The 20,656-nt window shown below is 41.7% G+C and overlaps 1 protein-coding gene across 3 annotated transcripts in view; it reads left to right on the top strand.

The window, feature by feature from the left end:
• The window catches only part of LOC133138881 (metabotropic glutamate receptor 4-like), a 281,844-nt gene that overhangs the window by 34,672 nt on the left and 226,516 nt on the right, over window positions 1–20,656 (top strand). Inside the window, exon 1 of one of the 3 annotated variants that reach the window (XM_061258003.1) lies at window positions 2,957–3,042. The exons of the other annotated variants lie outside the window; for them this stretch is intronic. The gene's annotated coding sequence lies outside the window, so the exon portion shown is untranslated. Of the gene's footprint in view, window positions 1–2,956; window positions 3,043–20,656 lie in introns of those variants that run through there. 3 annotated transcript variants of the gene reach the window in all.

The following is a 20,656-nucleotide window of genomic DNA, read 5'->3' as shown; positions in this document are numbered from 1 at the left end:
TTCCCTGAGACAGGATGTTCAGAGGACAGTGACACTGCACAGGTATGCCCCCCTTGACCATGTGTCATGTTATGTCTCACATAAACCCCTTCTTCATAAGGCCTTCCAGGGAGCTGATGGCTTTATTGGGAAGTGGAGAACTCCATTTTCAGGAATTAAAGGGCTATGGCCTGGATTCAATCAGCATTAACTCTTTATATTAACTTGTCAAAATGGCTAGCTTATTCAATTAAAATGAACTTTTTCTCATTAGGTCCTGGGAAACTCCAGTGCCATCCCTTGCCATCACAGTAGTAGGTAGTAGGTTGTACTTGGCATGTTGTGTGTGAAATGATTGTTGGCTATCGAAACTTCAAGTCCTCCATTGTGTTCCTGTCTTCACTACAATCCTGGTGCCTTAGAGAGAAAGGACATATGGGTAATTACTTTCAATCGCGCACACATACACATTCACACAAACGCATGCATACACACACACACACACACACACACACACACACACACACACACACACACACACACACACACACACACACACACACACACACACATACAGTCAGGCCTCAATCTCTCACTCAGACACACACAGTTTCCCTTGCATACACACAGCTCTCTCTCTCTCTCTCTCTCTCTCTCTCTCTCTCTCTCTCTCTCTCTCTCTCTCTCTCTCTCTCTCTCTCTCTCTCTCTCTCTCTCTCTCTCTCTCTCTCTCTCTCTCTCTCTCTCTCTCTCTCTCTCTCTCTCTCTCCCTCCCTCCCTCCCTCCCTCCCTCCCTCTCTCCTTATCATCTCAAAACTCCATCACTGTCAGATCGGCATGAAGGACAGTTGGGAATTTTTTTTTACAACCACAAATCAATACATAATAAGATGTGCGCATCGCAAGTCTTTACAGCTGGTAAATGCCAAGGCCAGAGTACAACAAAGTAAACTACTTTCAATGGTTTTATTGGTATTTTCACAAAAGGTTAACCTCCAAGTAGGCACAAAAGGTTGACCTCCACAATCATACACACAAGCACTCTGATTCCAGATCCACTTCATCCAGATGAATGTTCCATGCCAGGCATCTCATCTGATCAAAATGAAATAATTTATCTCCTGTGGCATTCTTTTCCTTTTAAAACTGCTATTTATTCTTTTTTTAATAACCAAAATGTCAGGGGACTGACTGCAAGATTTAATCCAGCTCAAAATGTCTCCATAAAAGGCAATTAACATCATTTATTCCCTAATGGCTTTCAAACTGAGTCAAAATAAAAATACCCATAAATGTAAATGATGTGTCAGTCGAGCGTCTGGTGCAGTGACTCACTTTCTCCTCTTTGAAGTGTTTAACTGCAGTTAGAGCATTTTTGTAGCTCAACACACCCAAGTGTCCCTGAGCAAGATACCTAACCCCCAAATGCTCCTGACGGAGCTGGGTGGTGCCTTGCATGGCAGCCAATCATAGTTGGTGTGTGATTGTGTGTATGAATTGGTGAATGAGAAGCATTAATTGCACAGCACTTTGGATAATGGTGCTATATAAATGCCAACCATTTACCATTTGCTATTTGTAGAATCTGCCTCCAACAGAAAAGCAGCGGTCAGGTCAGGTATATCCGGATCATAATAACTATATCTTCTATCTAAGTTGTCCATGTCACCCTTATGGAAAGTTCACTGCCATATTTTAAGACACCCAGCCTCTGAATCCTGTTCAGACAGCCATCTTTGTTTGGTTGCTGGTATACATGGACCTTGTCTGAAACCGCTTGCTTGCTTGCTGTTAAGTATACACTCACTGAGCAATTTATTAGGAACTACTTATTCAAGTGATGATCTAATCAGGCAATTGTGTGGCAGCAGTGCCTGACCCCAAATATGGGCCAGGAGCTTCACTTAATGTTCACATCAGCCATCAGGATCACATCAGTGATCTAAGTGACTTTGACTATAGAATGATTGTTGATGCCAGGTTCCTCTGCGGATCCTCTGAGATTTCCATGCACAACAGTCTGCAGTTTGCAGAGAATGGTGCGAAAAACCAAAAACATCCAGTGAGCTGCAGTTCTGCAGGCAGAACTTAAGTAGAGAGGTCCGAGGTCAAAGCTGAATGGTGACCGTAATGCAAATAACCACACATTGAAATAATAGTATGCAGAAGACCATCTGGGAACACACAACGTGTCAATAGTCTAAGTGGATAGGCTACAGCAGCAGAAGACTTTATAAGTCTAAAATATAAGTCCAATAAATACCTAGTACAGTGTAGTGTTCTTAAATTCCCCCGACGGTCTATATATTTCCATGGTTTTGCTGAGTGTGTCTTTGCCCGAAAAACAGCCAAACTACTGTCCCTGCTGAAAAAAAACAGCTCAAGCTGGTAGCTGGTTGACCAGTTCAGACCAGCTCCATACTTAACATTGTTTGACAAGCTCAAGCTATTACATTACGCTACATTACAGGCATTTAGCAGATGCTCTTATCCAAAGCAACTTACAATGAAGTGCAAATCGAACCCAGGGACAATGTGTTTTGAAATGGCTGGTAGCTGGTAATTCCAAGCTGGTCATAGCTGGATTTTACACCAGGGGTGTCTTCACAAATATGCACAGTCTAGTAAACATACTCCCGAAAGTCTAATGTATCCTCCATACTGTGTTCTAACATTACTGCAGAAGTGTTGCAAGACCGCTGCCCTTGTAATAAAAAGCCCACACTTTTTCCTCTGTGATTTATTAGACTGCGATGGCTCTCCTTCTTTCTCTCTGTGGGACCTCCTAAAAAGTATGGTTTACTTCCTGAAGATTGCGCACCAGAGTACACTCAGTGAAACCCTGGAAATAAGTCTATCATCCAGGAATTTTAAGTACACTACATTTCGAGTTTACTTTGCCTACTGAACCGTCATCCAATGTACTCACTGCTGTTTCAGACACTGTGGGAGCACACTGCATGCTGGGACGCTGTTTCAGAGCTAGAGCCCGAGTCATCTGATTGGCCGTTTCCCATCAGCCTGGGCGCAGGAGCGAACCATCGGGTGCTGTGGCCATCAATGGTAATTAAGCCATTACACCACCGGGGCAGTCGTGACAAATATATAACCACCAAACCCAAGTGTGGGGAGTAATTTGGTACATTTTATTGCACAAACTCATTATGTAAATTATATCACTTAGACTGCAGTGTGTGCTAACCTTTATCACTGTTGATGATACTCCTTTTTTCTTTGCTGTGCGCAGTGGGTATTGCTGAAGTAAACAAGGGTGTGTACAGTGTACTTTTGTGTGTGACGTATGGCCTGTGCCCGCGCTCCTGCCTAGCTGCCTGAGCACAGCGAGAGGAAATTGAATGTCTCACTCACATAATTACCATTCTACGTACACCGAGGACTACATTTGGCACTGCAGAAGTATATATAAAGTAATGAAGGAATGCGAGGAGTGTATTGCTGGTGCAGTAGCCCCAAAGTAACAGAAAATCAACCAGCCTTATTCCAAACATATATATATATATATATATATACATATGTATAATCAAAGCATGATGTGCATGTCTTTCATATAAGACTGTAAACCCCCCCCCACCCCCCACCCCTCCCCACCCAGGGCACTGGCCCAATCATCTGCATTCACAGATGAATGACAGTGGTGCCCTGTGACCCATAAACGCGCAGTAAAATGTTAGCATTAAGCCGTGGGCTCTGGCTTCCTGGGAAATGTTAGTTAACGTTCTGCTCCTGGGCTGGCCCCGGCCCGCATGCAATTAAAGGTCAGCCCTCTAACCACTGCCTCCTGCGATGCATGCAAATGGCCTTTCTGTCGAGCGCCCCCATCATGCTCGCACGCACCGCACGTATGTGTGTTTGTACAGCGGAATTACACGTTATCTGTCCCATGCGTAGCCTCCTCTGTATCATGTACGAGTGAGCAGGGTCTAATGTGCTTCCGGCGTGTGGCACATGGTAGGAGATGGACACAGCCAAACAAAATCATCGCATTCCATATGAACGAGCGTGGTTTTGAAACGAGCGTGATATACAACACGTGTTTCATAATAGACGCAGTGCACACGGTTGGGAACATTTGCTGAACATTACAGTAGAAGGCATAAAACAATGGACCGTTGCCTTAAGGTTTATATGCTTGCATGCGAAAGGTCGCTGCCCCTCTGCTTGGGGGGACGTGCCAGATGATGGCTGCTTCAAAGAAACGCACAGCTCGATGTCCGATAGCCTGGTAATTCAAGCGTATGCGCTCCGCCTCAGAAATCAGCACAGGTCACTAATGAGGAAGTGTCTGGATGTATGGGAGGAATATAATTACATTACATTACATTACATTATTGGCATTTGGCAGACGCTCTTATCCAGAGCGACGTACAAAGTGCATACCCATAACCAGGGATAAGTTCGCTGAAAGACCCTAGAGGGAAGTACAATTTCAACTGCTACCTGTACAACAAAGATAAGGACGAGGGCCAATTTATTTTTTTTATTTTTTTTGAACAAAGAACAGAGGAAAAGTGACCAAAGTTACCTATCCAAACACTGCTTACCTAGCCAACTAAAAATACCGATACACAAAGCAAGTCACAGAGACAACAATTAAGGTTCACAGGGAGGTAGGGAGGGATGGGGAGAGGTGCCTGCTTAAAGAGGTGTGTCTTCAGCTTGCGCTTGAAGGTGGGGAGAGATTCTACAGTTCTGACCTCAACGGGGAGTTCGTTCCACCACCGTGGAGCCAGAACAGACAGTAGTCGTGAGCGTGAGTGGCTGGGAACGTGCTGCGCCACTGGTCCGTGATCGATGTTCGGCTGTGTTCCTAATTTGTCAGGGGTGTCCGTTACAGGTGAGAGCTGGTTCCGGCCCGATGAGTCCGGATGTTTGGTGCCAGGTTTCAATAAGGAGTGGTACAGTGTGCAGGCTCATGTAAATGGAGCCATCTCCGCAGCCACAGGCTGGGCTTAAATCAATGTCTGCCTTGAACTTTAACTTGTGATTAAATGCAAAGTTCAGCGATCGCCAAAATGAAGTCACTGGGCATAGTCACCATTGTGGATACTGCAATGATTGAATACAGGGCATCGTCACCATTGTGAATAGTGCAGTGATTGAATACAAGACATCGTCACCATTGTGAATAGTGGAATGATTAAATACAGGGCATAGTCACCATTGTAGATAGTGCAATGATTGAATACAGGCTATAGTCACCATTGTGGATAGTGCAATGATTGAATACAGGCTATAGTCACCATTGTGGATAGTGCAATGATTGAATACAGGCTATAGTCACCATTGTGGATAGTGCAATGATTGAATACAGGCTATAGTCACCATTGTGGATAGTGCAATGATTGAATACAGGCTTTAGTCACCATTGTGGATAGTGCAATGATTGAATACAGGCTATAGTCACCATTGTGGATAGTGCAATGATTGAATACAGGCTATAGTCACCATTGTGGATAGTGCAATGATTGAATACAGGCTATAGTCACCATAGTGGATAGTGGATTGATTAAATACAGGGCATCGTCACCATTGTGGATAGTGCAGTGATTTAATACAGGGCATCGTCACCATTGTGGATAGTGCAGTGATTTAATACAGGGCATAGTCACCATTGTGGGTAGTGCAATGATTGGATAAAGGGCATAGGATCATTTTCGGATTGCGGTTTTTGATCCTGCTGCACAGATGATGTACAGATCCTCTAATCTGTACAGCTCATGGATATTGTGATACAGTTGACTCAAATGGGACCCTTCCAACTTGCTTAAAGACCAGGAAACCTATACAGCTTCTGCACAAAAAAACAAGAACAAAATGAAACCATTGTTCTTTGAGTTGTTTGCTGTCTAGTGCAGACAAGGAGACTAATAAATAAAAAGTTGTGTGCGAATGTGCACTTGGGAGCTGGACAATTGGACTGTGGCCTATATCTTGTGAAAAGAAGTAACATTTTTCAAACATTTGAAAGCTGTTAAATTTGGACATTTGGCCCGAAAAAAGACTTCAATGCCCTGTGCACAACAATGTTCAATAGAAACATTGAGCTAGTGGTACAATAATTCTAATCAGCCTAATCAATCATTCATGCCAGTCGTTCTAATCAGTCATTCATGTCAGCACGTATGCTTTCATATTCCAATATACCTCACTAATATTGAAATGGACGTAGGTGTCCATTTCAAGGTATACCTTGTGATCGTGAACTCAAAAACTGCTCACTGAGATCGCTTACTTAATGCTCAAACACAGAAGGCTGGTAGTCCATTTGCAGGCCAATCTACAGCTGGGAATACAGTTCTTTTCAGGTTGGGGTGTTTTAAGTTTAGCTATTTTAACTTCACTTGCATGATACTCAGACAGTAATACTTTGCAGTAGCTATTGTGTGTACCCTGCACATTTCGACAAACCCACTCTGTGAAACACTGAATGTTCCACTGTGTTTTTTGCCAAAATGTAAGCATTAAGATAGGAGATGCAAATGTGTCTGTACTGTATACAAATGCAGATGCATTTTATATATGACTAAATATGTTTGAATTCCATCTGAATGTTTTTAATTTCTTTGTTTTTGAATGAACTGGCCTTGCTCCAGACAAGAAACATGCATTTGCATGCATTAAAGTACATTTTAAAGCACATTCTTTGTGTTGCTTTGACATGACATGAAATCTCCTCCTGTTTATTTTCATTTTATATTTATTCTTCACTTGGAGTAATTGAGGCTGACAGACAGATTTTCCGCTCTACATTAATCGCATATAAAATGCAGCAAATCTAGGAAATATAAATGTATAAATCTGTGGAGGTTATTTGCAGTTGAACATAAGCATACTTGCTGTGAATTTGTGAATACCACATTTAAATGGTGTATACATTAAAACAGAAATGCATAACATAATTACAAATTTTTGAAAAAATATTGTAGAGTATCTGCTTATGGTATGCTCTTATCCAGAGCGACGTACAGTTGATTAGACTAAGCAGGAGACAATCCTCCCCTGGAGCAATGCAGGGTTAAGGGCCTTGCTCAAGGACCCAATGGCTGTGCGGATCTTATTGTGGATCACACCGAGATTAGAACCACCGACCTTGCGTGTCCCAGTCATTTACCTTAACCACTAAGCTACAGGCCATTGCAGCAACAAATAACCTCCAACCACAACATGTTCCGGTAGTCTATGAATATAACGCGTAATATAAATCCATCAATCCATCCATCCATCCATTATCTTTTTACCCGCTTATCCTGAACAGGGTCGCAGGGGGGCTGGAGCCTATCCCAGCATACATTGTGCAAAAGGCAGGAATACACCCTGGACAGGTCGCCAGTCCATCGCTGGGCACACACACCATTCACTCACACACTCATACCTATGGGCAATTTAGACTCTCCAATCAGCCTAACTTGCATGTCTTTGGACTGTGGGAGGAAACCGGAGTACCCGGAGGAAACCCACGCAAACACGGGGAGAACATGCAAACTCTGCACAGAGAGGCCCCGGCCGATGGGGATTCGAACCCAGGACCTCCTTGCTGTGAGGCGCTTTAAGGTACAGTAGGTAACTTTGCACTCCTAACGGTCAAGACGCTCTTATCCAGAGCGACGTACAGTTGATTAGACTAAGCAGGAGACAATCCTCCCCTGGAGCAATGCAGGGTTAAGGGTCTTGCTCAAGGGCCCAATGGCTGTGCGGATCTTATTGTGGATCACACCGAGATTAGAACCACTGACCTTGCGTGTCCCAGTCATTTACCTTAACCACTACGCTACAGGCCGTTGCAGCAACAAATAACCTCCAACCACAACGTGTTCCCGTAGTCTATGAATATAACGCGTAATATAAATCGTTATTATACAATTCAGTGTTCTCATGCACCGTTTTTGAAAGCTGACAGTGACTAACACAATAGAGCCTGCCGTCTTTTGTAGTGTTCTAGTAAGAAAATGTTCGCCATTCAGGAAATCTTGACTTTGGTGTGCTACACAACACTATTTATATTTTTAGCCTTTTTTTGTTGGTATTTTCACTTTAACTAACCAACTATATTATGAGCAAGCAAATTATTTGGCGATGTAACTAGCTGGCTATATAACTAAGGTATGATAGTCTACCACAAACGATGCAACTGTAACTTACAGTTTGAGAGAAATAAAGGTTTAGCTAAACATGGATGATTAAACACGTAAATGCTTGGATAATAAGCAATAAAAGCACTAATTAGCTGTGGCAGTTAGAACCAATTTTCAACCAATGAGCTTGAATTGTTGCACAGCTGTACAATGTTTTGATACAGAGTGACAGCCCAACAAATGTACACTTTGAAACCCTAATTTAAGGACTATAAACACAAGCAGACTCTCCTGTCAACATGTCAGTAAGCCTTTTTCAATAATAGGAAGGGATTTACAGTGGTCTTGTAACAATGTTTTAACACAAAAATCTTACCTAGTGTACCTTTAAGTTGAGGCCATTGAAACTGTAACAGTAGCAGACTACCTTGATCAGTGAGATAATTTTATGCAACACAATAAACAAGCAGCCAATGCAATTTTATGTCTTGAAAAATAATGGAGTGAGGTATCACATTTTCTTTACTAATTGAAATGTACATTTCTGGGATACTACAGCATGACTTATTTACTTACTCCAGTGAAGATCACCTTTCTTCAGTTGGGGGTAGTTTCGCTTTAAATACACATGCCAGTTTAATGGCATATGCAGTTCAATCAAGCCTGACTCACTGGCCACCATATCTCCATAAAGATTGTTGCTACTTCAAAAAAACATTCTAGTGTCCTGGCAAAATACAATATAATACAATATTATGAGTTTGTTGAATGCTCCAAACTGAAATGTATTCAAGGTTCCCCTTAAAATGAAGAAACGATTACAGGTGTCTATTATCCATTATTTCAGTTGTTGCTAAGATCTTTCACAAAGGGAATCACATAGGCTGTTCAGTGTATTAAATAAGATCTGTATTCATTTTGATGGTGAAGGTATCGGTGTATGCAAACACGGTTTTCCCATGATTTAAGGATGATTTGTTCAGTAGTAATTGAGTTAGTTCCTTTTCAATAAGGTGTCATCCTTTGCTGACAGACTGTAGACAGAGGTATTGAATGATAACGCAACTCATTTAGCTTGTCTGGGAGACTTCTGAAATTCTCCTTCAAAGAAGATAAGAAGTTTGGCCGGCAATGCTGGTAAATCAGAGCTAGATGAGTCTCCATGCACTAGGTGTAGTGGGCATTTGAGACACAGAAATGGGCAGAAGTACTTTATCTGCCAATTAAAATGTCTGATTGGACCTTCATTAGATATAATACACAAATCCTCTAGGATTCATTGAGGTAATCAACTTGCTAAGTTTTGCAGTTATCTTTTAATTAGCCACTGATTAAGTGGAAAACTGTGATTTCTTATAAAGTTAATAGATAGATCAAATGAGGTAATGATGAAGAGGGTAGCCGGACCATGATTTTTGGCCTGAGAGGCTGCTTCCGAAAGGGTTCCCATGGATGAAAACCTTTCTTGGTTTAATGCCCCTCCAAAGCTTGTTGGCTATTGATCCAAACTTATTTGTGACATTCTGGTGAATTGGATATGCTTGAGCATAAAGTATATTATATCCTTGTCTTTTGATGTAATTTGTAAGCCAATACAGTTCCCAGTATTGTCTGATTAACCTTGTGCCATACTTTATTGTGATATGTCATATCAAAATATCTCTTGTCTCTGGAATGAGCTCGTGACCTGTTACATGATATTTTGAGGAGGCCTGTAATAAAAAGGCAGCTTCATTTAGGCCAAATCCAATCGATGTGCATATCTCAGGCAGCTCAGTCTGGGCACTGATAATAATGGCGCCTGGTAATAAAGGATGTGTTCTGCTGAAAATTCATTTTTATAATTTTCATTAACCGTGAAATGAGTAAAAATGACTTTGCGGGCAAATATTTTTTCTGTGTGTCAAAGTGCTCAGAACACAGAACTTTAATGAGTGGATAATGGGAAGAGGGGTTTTGTTCGACATGGTAATCAGAGGTCTTTTAAAGACTGGTTTATGCAGAAATCCCAGGATAACTAAGTCTTAATTGGCACCTTTGTGGTGATGCTGGTCTGACAGGATAATTGTCATTGATGAAATGAATTGTTGCAATATGATTTCATTTACAGAAACATGTCAAGTGACTCTCCTGGAGATGAGCTCTTTTTCACAGCTGACAAATTGGTAATGGTATTACAATATTACAGACGTTTAAAAAGCAGAATATTACAAAGACATTTTAAAAGAGTGATCAGGCTTCAAAAATAATGCTAAGACACTGTACCTCCCATTTATACTGTATGCTATGCATATTTCATGACCTGGGCTATAGGTAATATCGCTCTTATGGATCTAGCTCATGTAATGCCCTAAAGGCAATATTTAGTTATGCTCTTACTGCACTCTTGCTCTGTGATATTAACTAAGGCATGCATGTATTATCTTCATATGAACCTCTGCAGAAGATAGATTAAATGCCTGCACTTATATAGCACCTTTGTCCAAAGCCCTGTGTGATTGATGCTTCTCATTAACCCATTCATCCACACTCACACAACCAGCAGTGATTGGCTGCCATGCAAGGCACCAACCAGCTTGTCAGGAGCATTTGGTGGTTAGGGGTCTTGCTCAGGTATACTTTGACACACCCATACCTCCTGAGTTAATGTTGCCCAATTAGTTTTGGCTGATTTAATTGGAGAGGAATTACTTCTCAAATATCTTGGAGATAAAATGGGCGGGTCAGTCGTGAATAGTAAGTGCAGGAAATGGGGTAATCGTCACGTGTTGAGCTGGACGCTAACAGGAACGTGCTGTACAACAGCTTTATGGACTGATGAGTGGCCTTGGACCACTCATCGCTCACATGCACGGCCATAGCTTTCTATAGTTCCTCAGCAGGAATGTAACTTCTTAGAAAGAATGTGAGCGTAAACATGGCAGTGGAGGTATGCTCTCAAAAGCCACATTTAAAAAATCAGGCCTGCTTTTAAATTGCGAGTTATTTTCAAGGAGCCGATTTATGAATTTCATAAGGAATAGTCTGTCTTGCGTACCTGATTACTGTTGCCAGGACGACACGAGCTCTGGGTTAGCGCCTCCCTGATACGAGCCCTTCAGTTGATTTAGAAGATGCCTTCGGCAGGCTGTCTTTAACACGCCGCTCATTCTTTCATTCTGACGGGCGCCTGAACTCCCCCCCCCCCCCCACACACACACACACACACGTCTCCGGTAAAATTTGTGCGTTGGTCAATGACGGTGATTACCATCTGCGTCAGAAGGCCCCGCGCCGTTACCTCGAGCTCACTGCCGGTAATGAAAGCGTGTGTATCAGCTCCCCCGTGGTGATTGTGTTGTATTAACTCGCTTTGAGCAAAAATATCCCATCCATTTCACACCCGCTCCTGGCCAAAATGTGCGCAAAAACCAGGGAAAAAGAAATCAGCGATCATCTACCAAAGCCTATTACTGTGAAACAATACATTCAAAAGGAAGGGCTACTTCGAGCATGTTTTGCCACTGCATAAATTGTCATAAATAGTTTGCCGTGGGTATGAAATTGACTTTGCTACTGCAGTGTTGTTAGCCAGGTTCTTTGATTATTTTTCAGGCACTGTTAATGGCTCTCAGACAACTTGCTTTCCATGCGGCAGCCCTTTCCCGGTCAGCTGCAGTCAGACCGTTAATGGCTCCTCAAGGTGCCACTTGAGAATTCTAACGCGTGTATTTCGGTTTAACCGGACAGCTCCACAAACCCGGAGACTGAGAGGAGGGGAGGACGGGGAAGAAGCTAAACCTACACGCGTGACCCACTTGTACTCAATGCGTCCTGGCTCATTAACTGTGTTCTTCGCATCAATAATGGAGAGTGAACGGGAAAATCAGTGATGTACGGCTCCACCCTCTGACTCTTTAATGTGCCATTAATCAAACAGGTTAGGAAAACAGCCACAGGGCCATAGCACTCCGCCATCTGTGCTTACGGCCTGCAGCAGCTGACCCATGTGTGTCTGTCCATGCTTGTGTGCGGGCGTGTGTATGTTTTTGTGTAGCTGTAAGATGGTGAGAGTGAGAGTGAAGGAGAGAGTATACGTGGGAGGGAGAGGGGGAGGGAGAGGGAGAGGGAGAGGGAGAGGGAGAGGGAGAGGGAGAGAGAATGAAGTTGTGTGTGAGGGGAGACGGAGACTGTGCGGTTCATGTACATGTCTGTACGAGAGAGATGGATTAGATGGTGTGCGGGGTAGAGACTACGTGTTTGTGTTTTTCACCAGAGGGAAAAAGTGTGTGTGTGGAGAATAGACTGCATGTGGCAATGAGAAGGGGAAGTTGCGTGTGATTGTGAGCATGTATATGTTAATGTGTTTGTGATTGAGCAAAGAGAGGGGAAAGAGGTTTTTGTGTACCAGTCCGAATCTGCAAATGGAGGCAGCTTGGTGAACCCGCTCACATTCGATGAGGGCGGTGAGGGAGTCTCGCAGACGTTCACTGTGTGATGGCTCGGAGCTGAGCGCTCGGCACTGCAGGTTTGATTGATGACTTCTGAATACTTGCAGTGTTGGTCACATTTTAATGTGTTTTCTGTCTCATTGCAGCTTGCCTGAAAACAGAAAAGTAAAACTTGCGGAATTAGCTTATAAATGTTTAATAAACTACAACAAACTGCATTATAATTATTAATAATACATTTTTGCTTTATAGTCAACTTAGGAATTTAGCAAATATTTTTTGGTCAGGGTGACCAGACTGATGAGACTGGAAGCAAATATCAACTTTTGACATAAGCTATACTGTGTAAGCTACACTCAGCGAGCACTTTATTAGTTATTTATTAGACTTATTTTTTTAGACTTTAGACTGGTCTTCTGCAGCTGTAGCCCATTCACTTCAAGGCTCAAAGTGTTGTGTGTTCAGAGATGCTTTTCTGCATACCACTGTTGTAATGCACGGTTATTTGAGTTACTGTCAGCTTGAACCAATCTGGCCATCTCTATAAACCCTAGAGACTCCCTAGAGGATATCAGTAGATTCTGACATATTCAAACCTCCCCTTCTGGCACCATCAATCAATCCACAGTCAAATTACATTTATTCTCCATCCTGATGCTTGGTCTGAACAACAACAACATGTAACAACATTATCACATGTAAAATACTGGATTGTCACATGTAAAATACTGGAATCTATAATTAGGGACGAACTGGAATTGTTTCTTGAAAATAATAACATTCTAAGGGATAGCCAGCATGGTTTTCAAAAGGGTAGGTGATGCCTGACAAACCTTTTGCCATTCTTTGATGAAGCTACGAAATGTTTTGATGATAGCAGGGCTTATGATATTGTATACCTAGATTTCCAAAAAGCATTCGATAAGGTACCACATGACAAACTCATTATCAAAATGAGGACAGTAGGAATTGTAGGAGCCATTTCGAAGTGGTTTCGGAATTGCCTATGGGAGAGGACACAAAGAGTAGTTGCAGGAGGGGCCTTATCCGAGCTGGGTATTGTGGGAAGTGGAGTCCCACAGGGATCGGTGCTGGGGCCACTGCTCTTCCTCATTTACATTAATTAAATTAAACAAAAAATGTATAGACATCGGCATTAAAAGTAATTTAGTTAAATTTGCAGATGATACAAAACCTGGAGGTTTAGCTAATAGTATAGACTCTACTAAAGTAATCCAGGAAGACTTAAACAGAATCCCGATGTGGGCAGAAACCTGGCAAATGAAATTCAATGCAACTAAATGTAAAGTTCTACACGTGGGAAGTAAAAATAAAGAGCAGGACTACTTCTTGGGGGGTACAAAATTGGATAGTGCTCAAGTGGAAAAAAACTTGGGGGTCATAGTTGACCAAAGCCTTTCGGGCTCTAGTCAATGTGCAGAAGCAGTAAAGAAGGCCAATAGGATGTTAGGATACATAGTCAGGAGTATTGATTATACGTCCAAGGAAGTTATGCTCACCTTATAAAATACTCTTGTTCGACCACACTTTGAGTACTGTGTGTAGTTCTAGGGGGCGCACTATAAGAAGGACATAGAGGCACTAGAAAAGGTTCAGAGAAGGGCAACCAGATTGATTCCAGGTATAACATATAAGAGTTACAAGGATTGACTTAAGATGCTTAATCTTAGTAAAAGGAGGCTGAGTGGGGATTTGATTGAGACTTTTAAATTCATTAAAGGGATTAACAAAGTGAAGTATAGGGGATTCTTTAGGTTGAGTTCGGTTAGCAGAATGAAATGACACAAATGGAAATTGGCTAAGGAGAAATTCCTACAGGTATTCTTTTTTTTTTTTATCACACAGCGAGTGGTTAATGTGTGGAATAGCTTGCCAGTGCATGTAGTGGAGGCAGAAACACTGGGGGTTTTCAAGACCAGGCTTGATGTGGTGTTAGATTTTATTTAGCTTTTAGGCAATTTAGGTAGTGGGTACACTTAGTGGTAGGAAAAGGCGAGCATTGCTGGGCTGAATGGCCTGTTCTCGCCATTACCTTATGTTATGTTATGTTATGTTATGTTATGTTATGTTATGTTATGTTATGTTATGCTAACCACTTGGCAATGTCTGCATTGCTTTTGTGTATTGAGTTACTGCCACATGATTGGCTGATTGGATATTTGCATTAACAAGCTAGTGTACAGGTCTTCCTAATTAGGTGGTCGCTGAGTGTGTACCAAATACTTGGATTTGTGTGCATTGATAGGGGCCTTGATGCATGTTTTAATTGCCTGAGGAATTCCCTTAGATGACAGGGGAGGGAGGAGAGAGAGAACAAATGGAGAAAGCCACTTTGTAACAATATAACATTGTACGTCCATTAACGATTAAGCTGCTTATACAGTAACAATATTGCAGGCCTCGGCCACTTGGGATTTTGCATCCAATTTGGAATGCTCAATAACAACTGGAGGCCCATCCCATTACTGGAACACCCTGTGTGTGAGCTGCACACCACCAGACTGCCCACATTTTTGTGCTTTCCGATTGGCCCAATGCTGGGAGAAGCCACTTAGTTATACTGCTGGCTAATCCCATCCTTCCCTGGCCATCGCTGTAGCCACTGATTTTGCATTTGGTAAAAGGGAAGGCACCTTGCACTGGTTGTCAGTCCATCACAGGGCACCCACACCATTCACTCACCTAGGGGCAGTTTAGACTCTCAGATTAGCCTCACCTGCGTATCTTTGGACTGTGGCAGGAAACCCACACGGACAAGGGAAGTACATGAAAACTCCACACAGAATGGCCCCAACTGGGATTCCAACCGTAACAGCAACCTTTTAACATCAGAAGTATTGATACTAGTAAAGGTCCTGATATTTACTGGAAATGTAAAAAAAATTCTATATTAACAGCAAAATGTTTTTTTTTCATTGTATGTTTTGTTTGTTATATTAGTACATTTGTGGAAACGTCTCAACAAAATCTTTGGGTATGTTTTTGTATTTACCAGCATCTAAGGCGTTAATATATTTCAAATGCACATTTGAACTAGGTCTGCATAGCTGGATGCACCATTAGAATGCTAATTTTTCCAAAATGTGGGGCACTTGCCAGGGTTTAGCAAGGTTTGTCTACACAGGCAAAGCAGGAATGAGACTGGATCACATTTACTTGCTGATTTATCATTACCAATGCCATTGATGAGTGACATCACTGTGGAAAAGGTGATATAAATCGAAGGGCTGCTCTGCTTTTGAAGGATAATTGACTTTAAACATACAACACAGACTACCAGAATTCAATGCGAGATAATGACTATATGCCCTTTATTTATGCCTTTATTTGACAGGGACAATACACGGCTTCTTTGCTGCACCAGAATTAGCTCTGTCTGAGCTCATCTGTAGTCCCCGAGCAGAATACAAGGGAAAGAATAGTATATTATGAACAGCTACATACTGTATATTAGACATAAATAATTGCAAAATGTCACTGCCATTTAAAATGCACAATACACTGTTTCTGACTATTTCTTGGTATTTAAAGTTCTGTCAGACAGCTCACAATGAATTAAGCAATATTTATTGAGGTTTAATGTAAATGCAAATTTTAGTGTCAAGGCTCTGCCTCTCATCGCTCCCTGTTGTAAGTCAGCCTAAACATCAGTGCTGGATGGTGGTGGGAATGGCAAAACTTTTTTCTAAAAGGCATAATTTCAAGAATAAGTAGGATAATTCATGCAGATGCTAGCTCATGCAGCAACAGTATGCAATAGGGCTGCACGATTCTTGATAGAATGAGAATCACAATTTTTTAATGTAGAATTGACCATGTTTCACGTGGTGATATAGATTTACAGTATTACCCTGTGGTGTTGCAACGATGGCAAAACATTGTTTGCAACGGATGTGTTTTTTGAACGTCATATTCTGTTTTGAAGCAAAAAAGACATTCTAGAATGTGACTTTTTTCAGTATGAGAACAGTATCGGGGTTCGATACATTTATTCTCTCATCCTCACCATCGGCAGCAAAGTTTTCCTAAGTCATTTCTGTTTGAACTCACTGGCTAACGCTGTTCCTCTTTGTCATGTTGGATTTGTTTCTGAATCTGCCAGTTCCTTCCTTGTAGCCTATGCTGTGCCTGTTCATCACGTGGTGTTAACACATTTGTTGTCGCTTGTTGATGCCAAGTAGCCAGCAGGAGTGGCTGTTTTAATGCAACTGATCCCCCAAATACAAGTACAGCGGAATCGTCATTTAGGAATGAGTTCACATACAGTGAGGTGCAAACATTTGGGCACCTGTGGTTTAAAGGTACAATAGGAATTGCAACAACAAACATCCTCAAACCATAACCCTGTTTATCCCTCCCCCTTCTCTGTGAACGTGCTCTCCCCCCCATGCCATTGGCAGGGGTAATTAGAACCAAATGAACTTGAATTATTGTACAGCTATATGCAGTCTCTTGGTAGAGATTGTCAGTCCGTCAACTGTATATTTTGACACCCAAATTTAAGGACTATAAACACAGGCAGAGGGTGAGTCAGCATGTCAGTGAGCCTTTTTCAATGATAGGAAGGAATTTTCAATGGTCTTGTAACAATGTTTTAACACAAAAATATACATATTGTACCTTTAAATGTCTGGTACAATTAATCTGTGTGTGATCGAAAGCAAACCTGAACTCTAAAGTTCCAAAGGCAATAATTGAAAGACTGGCTTCAGGAAGTTTTTTACAAGCTGTTATAGTTGCCCGATGAGGAATTAGTACTGACAGGGCTACCAACCTTTGCACAGGGCTTTTTTCCTTTTTGTTTTATTTTGAAAACTGTAAAAAATGATTTTCGCATCGTGTGAGCGGGCGGCTCTTCTCAAGTCTGCCCCAACTATCTCAGCAGCTTCGCATCATTTATTTTCACTGTGACTTTCTTAATGGGCATATCATTGTTGTGTTTGTAGCTTGAATTCTGGAGCTTAATAATGAGATAATGAGATGTAATTATGATGGTAGTGGTGGTGGTGATGGTGATGATGATGATGATGATTCTTCTCCTCCTCCTCTGCCACCAACAATTGCGATTGTTTAGGAATTAAGTAATGACATACACTCAGTGATATTTAGTATTTATTAGACTTATTTTTTAGATGTATAGGTCTGCTGCTACCACTGTAGATCCACTTAGAGTTATGATGCGTTGTGTGTTCAGCGATGCTCTTCTGCATACCTCTGGTGTAATGTGTGGTTATTTGCTTTACTGTCACTCTCTTGCCAGCCTTGAACAGTGTGGCCCTTCTCCTCTGATCTCTCTAAATAACGCATTCATTCAGGCGTTTTTGCTCACAGAACTGCTGCCTGCTGGATGTTTTTATTTTTATATGGCACCATTCTTTGCAAACTCTAGAGACTTGAGAGTTGTGTACCAGCAATTTCTGAGATAATCAAACTCCCCTGTCTGGCACCAACAATCATTCCACAGTCTGCCACACATTTCTTCCCCATTCTGACATTTGGTCTGAAAAACAGCTGAACCTCTTGACCCATATATATTCCTTATAAATCATATTATCTAATCCATTCAGAACTCAGTCAATCGCCTTGGACAGGCACTGGCAGCATATTTTGGTATAGTTATAAAATATTTGTTCTTGAGTGAATCATTCACCTTTCCACAATTGTAGGCTTGCTGGTGAAGCTGGAATAACACAAATCTGAGGCTAGCCCATTCCCAACTGCAAGCTGGCCATCCACAGGGTTCCAGTTGTCATCAGGGTCACTGGATTTTTAAATGGTCCAGTTTCAGTGCTGGTGGGTTGGAGTAAGTCAACAGCTAATTTTTGCTTCCCTGTGAACAGGGTTCCTCACTGTGACTCCCATATTCCCAAATCTTACAGTACTCTCTGCCTCACTATCCACCGTGTTGAGTTTAATATCTAATCAGGCAGTGGGTTGTGTTGAAAAGGAAAAATATCTGGGTGAAGTGGAAGGACGTGTCAAGTTCTGATCCCTCTTTCTTAATTTGGAACTTCTATTGCTCCACTTCATTTGGAACCTGTATTGCAGTATCTGAGCTGTAGATATTCTAGGATTAAACTAGGAATGAAGCTTACGCATCAATATTAAGTGCCACGAGTCTGGTTAGCAGTTCAAAGCGTGTCGTCTGTGAGAGTGACAGCTGGTAGAGCTGGGTGGTGCAGGAGTAAATGACCTTATTTTGGGCTTTACTTCCCTCCTTTTTGGACTGCGGAAGCAGAACACTTTATCTTCCGAAGGACCTGTCAGTGTGTGATGAATACCAGGAGGAGATTTTGTTTTAATAAGTTGCATATATTATTGAGGGCAATGTTCAGAGCTGAATATTTTAAAACCGCCATGTGGAGATTGAACTGCAGGCTGATGTAGTGACTGCAACATTGTACTGTTGTTAATTTATTTGGTTATTTGATTTTAAACAATAAGTAATAAAACAGACATTTTTTTTTTTTTACATATGTACAGGCTGTTGCCCTGTCTACCATGGTCTTGCTCCATTCATGACAGCAAAGCAACATTGAGTAGAGCAAGTAGGAGCATTTACTATCAGCAAGTCTATGATTTGAACCATTATTATTATTAGAGTGATGTGAAGAGCAATGCTTGGTTCAAACAAGATTACATTACATTACATTATTGGCATTTGGCAGACGCTCTTATCCAGAGCGACGTACAGTTGATTAGACTAAGCAGGAGACAATCCTCCCCTGGAGCAATGCAGGGTTAAGGGCCTTGCTCAAGGGCCCAATGGCTGTGCGGATCTTATTGTGGATCACACCGAGATTAGAACCACCGACCTTGCGTGTCCCAGTCATTTACCTTAACCACTACCTACAGGCTGCCCAAGATGTTGACTGACACTAACCATGAGTCCTATCTCCTGTCTCCATATAACTCCTGGGCTGTGCTAAGACGAAGCATGGTTGGCTCTCCATGATCAGTTTCAGTTACCTAGTGTACGTGCACTGTGTAACGTGGAAAAGTGCATATGCATTTACAAATGCTGTTCATTATGTGCATACTCACTCTGTGACCACTTTTTATTAGGTACATATTAGACTTATTGTTTGGACTTATTGGTCTTCTGCTGTTATAGCCCATCCACTTAAACGTTTTACGTGTTCAGAGATGTTGTAATGTGTGGTGAAATGAATTGCTGTCACCTTATTGTCAGCTTGTACCAGAGAGTTGCTCCCACATGATTGGTTGACTAGGTATTTGCATTAATGGCGTAAGACTAATTATAATACAATACAATTATAATACAATAATGCAATACATCATATAACATAATATAATATAATATAATATAATACAATTATATTAAAATATTATAATATATTATATATTTTGGTAAAGAACACATTATACTTGGGGTGGGTTTCCTAATAAAATTGATTTGCAGGCTATTTTGCTGTTATTCTGATGGTGTAATCATATTTACATCCTGGGCAGAGCTGAAGTTTGTATCTGGCACTGCTTTTTGCCTCCATGCTTCACACAGAGAAGGTCCATTTATAATCACTCACTGGATACTAAATGTAAAATGTAAAAGCTATGATGGCATAACCGAAGGCTTCATATTCATCTTCATATTACTGAGAAATTTGAACTCTGTTTCCCCAGGGACATATGCACGCAAAATCCCATGAATGTACCCACACACACACACACACACACACATACACAAACACACACACACACACACATGCACGCACACATACACAAACACACGGAAACACACCTGTGCATGCTCACATACACAAGCACGAACACATGCATGCACAGAAATTCATACACACATATAAACACGTGCACATGTGTACACACACACACACACTCACACACACACATACACACACACACACACACATACACACACACACACACATACACACACTCACACACACACACACACACACACACACACACATACACACACACACACACACACACACACACACACACACACACACACACACACACACACACACACACACACACACACACACACACACCCCCCCCAGGGTTCTGCACTAATAGAGTGTTCCGGGTTCATTGAGTGCTCTGAATAGGGGTTGGACAGGTGGCAGTGGAAATCAGTGGCCAGGTTTT

Source organism: Conger conger, chromosome 10 (assembly GCF_963514075.1).
Source record: "Conger conger chromosome 10, fConCon1.1, whole genome shotgun sequence".
Taxonomy (NCBI): Eukaryota; Metazoa; Chordata; class Actinopteri; order Anguilliformes; family Congridae; genus Conger; species Conger conger.
Note: the sequence above shows the minus strand (reverse complement) of the source record. Positions and strands in the feature narration are given on the sequence as shown.